General features: G+C 43.6%; 1 pseudogene; it reads left to right on the top strand.

Annotated features, from left to right (window-relative positions):
- Positions 1-1,527: 1,527 nt before the first annotated feature.
- Positions 1,528-2,486, top strand: LOC123938399 (annotated as a pseudogene).
- The last annotated feature ends 1,120 nt before the right edge of the window (positions 2,487-3,606 follow it).

Raw genomic sequence — 3,606 nt, 5'->3', positions numbered from 1 at the left:
ATAGGAAATAAAGCTTCTGAGAAGTGAAATAAACTTGAGCAAGTTTATAAATATAAGAGTGCATGATGGTGACCTAACTCATCCCACCTAAGGTGAGAACTGAACCCACCTCCTCGAGAGACACACCAAATCTACACCTATTTATAGATCCTCGTGAAGAAGAACCGAGAACAGCCTGAACAGCTTCTGCACAGCAGAAAACAGAGACAGAGACATCATAACACAGGAATCACCCCTCAGCAGCCTGCCAACTGCAGTGGAAGGGATAGTTCTGTGGGCTGTAAGCTAATGTGTCTGCACTGGCACACAGAAAACAAGCTACAGTTCAGAGAGCAACTAGAATGTGAAGGATCTTCCCTGAGAGCTCCCCCCCCAACACAATGGGGAAGGAGGGGTGTTGGATCTCCTTCTGTGTCAAGTCACAGGCAAGCTCAAATTCTGCTCCACTTTGATAGTATGTACAGAAGCAAGGTCTGAGCATCCTCGCTGGTGTACCACCTCGTTGATCCCAGGGTCCCCAGCCCACTCAAACCCAGCTGTGCCAAGAAGCAGCTCCAGCATGGCACACACTGGGATGCTCCTTGTCAGCATTCACTAGAGCTCCAGACATCATACTGAGTTGGCACAGTTGCTAAGCATCCAAGAACACTCCAGGTCTGCTCCCATCTTGCATGGGTCACCCTTAGTTATATGGGTATGTGACATCCTGGGTCATGTTTGACCTCCAGATGCCTTGAAAAGGAGTACCCTATGTGGAAATCCCAGGATCCCATAGCTCACACTCTGTCAGGACACTCAGAGTGCTGAAGATATCCCAGTTTTCATCCACTTGAGTTTCAGCCATCTTGCTAGTGGGTACTGTGCACAGAGAACAACTGCCATCCTAAATCCACCCCAGCTATAGCTATCTCCCAAAGCGTCCTCTCTTCAGAGAGCCTTGGGACATTCCTGCCCATGCCCACTGCAGTTACAGATGTACTGTCAGGCTACCCCACCCCATGAAGACAATCCCAGAAAACCTCAGCACCTGATACATCTCCACTCCAGCCACCCTCTGCAAAAAGAGCCCTGTGACAGCAGTTAGCTCTTAGCTTCACCCAATCTGCCGGGATGTCTTCAGTGTGAAGACCCTATGTTTCTTGTAGCATGACTTACACTAGCCAAGCTATGTTAACAACCCAGGTATCTCCCAGAGATTTTTGCATAAGGGCTGCCTTTCAGCCAACCACTTCCCTGCTTGCCTAGCCAAAAGTCCCACCTTCACCTCCCAGAAAGTCACAGCCCATAACCTGGTGCCTATGCACTCCAAGGCCTCTCTGGCACCTCTATGCTCACACACTCCAGAGCACTCCCACAAACTTCCCACCACCCCGTGGCTCTGCACTCCACCCACACCCCCAGAAAGCCCCCACCCAGACCCTGATTCCCACACACCTCTGGGCAGAGAAGAGCCTAGAAGTACTGGCAGATCCTGGTCCTCCTCCTTCTTGGTAGCAGCAGACTGCAGCCCTGGATCACAAAGTCAGCATGTGGGAGAAATTTCAGTTGGAAGAAGAACAAGATTCAGAAAATTGGTTTTCATGAACTTCGCAAGGTCACACAAGGATCACTGCACCATTCCAACCCCTTGAAAACTTGCTGTCTCTGATACTACCAATTAGAGAGCCATCTTTGCCTTAGCATCCAATGTTGTTCCAGCAGCACCATTGCAGGAGAGTACAAAACAAAGTTTTGTAGAAATGCTGAGATTTCATCATTTATAAATACACCACAGAGATAGTATAAGTTGCCCCTTCTACAGATCTATGAATTAGAAGCACATAACATTGAAACATGGAGGGAGTCTTAGCCCCCCAAAATACATAAGCCTTTAGTTAACATAGCTCCAGATCCAAGCCTTTTCTATGCTGTACACTTGCTGATTAAAAAAAAAAAAAAATCCATGCCTTGCCAGTTATTCTATCAGTGGGAATGCACTTTATATACTTACCCTCAAAAGAATCCTGAAGTTTCCCAGCATTTTATGTCTGATATACCAAAGTCTACCTTCATGAAGCAGAACCCAGATGCCCTTGATTTTGGGACCCACCTCTATATCCCTTCATCCACCAGAACACTTCCATCAGGAAAGCCTTGAACATCTTTTTAGAAAGAAGGTTGCCAACCTTCGCTGTGGTGCATGAGTCAGGAGAAGCTGTAGACATTTATTCCAAGTCTGATGTAAAGTAACCTTGTTGCTGAGAAAACATAGAGTAACCTAGATATCACAGTGACCCAGGCCCTTAGCACTACTTACAGTGTCTTGAGGGTGTCATGAAGTGTAGTAAGCTGTGGATCCTGGGCTGATTACTGTGGGCTGATATCTGTGGGCTGCTGGTCACAACTGAAACAGAGAGCTCATGGGTGTGATTTCCCTGCCAGATAATAGGCAAGTCCTGATACTCATGTCCACAGGGGCCAGACAGAAGGAGAGAGAAGCAGAATGACCACTGTGCCTGAAGAAGCCCTTGGAGAAAATGTAGAGAAATATTCTGGGTCTGGCTCTAGATCATGAACACTGACCAAGACAGAAGACAGACAAATGGTTAACAATGTGTATCAGGGATTAGTCATGGTTATTTTTTTTTCCCAGCAAGGTTGAAACTGAGCATAAAAAGATTCAGTTTTCCATTAAAAGACTGTTTTCAGAGCTTTGAACAATTTCAGATATTGTATGTTGTCAAAGTGCTCTGTATCCTGAATTTTTTGATTGTTTTTCATCTCAAAGAATTCACTGGTCTGTAACAGGTAATATTAGATAAAAGTAGAACATGGCTTATTTGGACATTGTGTCTTATAACAACACACAGGGTATGTCATCACTGTGGCCAGTGGCAGCTGGAGGACACAGGGCTTGGGTGTGAAAGTCTTTGAAACTTTCTCAACCCATTTTCTTTTCCTTAGATTTGGGGAACTGCTGTAATTTGAATATAAATAATTCATTTGTAAAACTTAACGACAGTGTTAAGTGTCTGTTATGATCTGTAATGTAAAGAAGACTGCTTTATGATAGCCTTGTTAATTTTTACTTTCATGCAATATTTTACACATCTTTGCAGGTAAACTTAACTATACGCATTGATAAGCCATTGTTTGTTATTATAATTTCTACTTCCTCATTTAAGTTTGGACATGGAAAGGACAGGACTTCTAATATAGCCACTGTTGTAGTTTAAATGATGAAGTATCCAAAGCACGTGTGAAGACCTGCTCTATTAGAGTGGGAAACAGGCAGAAGTTTTGAGGAAAGACAGTGCTGGGAGTATGTCTTTTTTCTCATGTATTGAAATGTAAAATCATGATGTCTGTATGCCTGCTAATGGGTTGTTATTGAAAAGTGTTATTATGGCATATGCACTTCTCATGGGGTTGAAGAGAAATAAGGTTTCCTAATGTCAGTCCTCTGAATATGTCCACACTGTACATAGATATGAGTATAATGTGATATTTTTTCTTTTTGGGTTTTTTGCCAGATTGAAAAATTAATATAACTCCTACTGTCTACAACAAATAGATGAATGGATGAAGAGCAGGTGATATATTACAACAAATAGATGAATGGATAAA

This window comes from Meles meles, chromosome 3, assembly GCF_922984935.1.
Source record: "Meles meles chromosome 3, mMelMel3.1 paternal haplotype, whole genome shotgun sequence".
NCBI classification, from domain to species: Eukaryota; Metazoa; Chordata; class Mammalia; order Carnivora; family Mustelidae; genus Meles; species Meles meles.
This window is presented reverse-complemented; position numbering and strand designations above follow the sequence as displayed.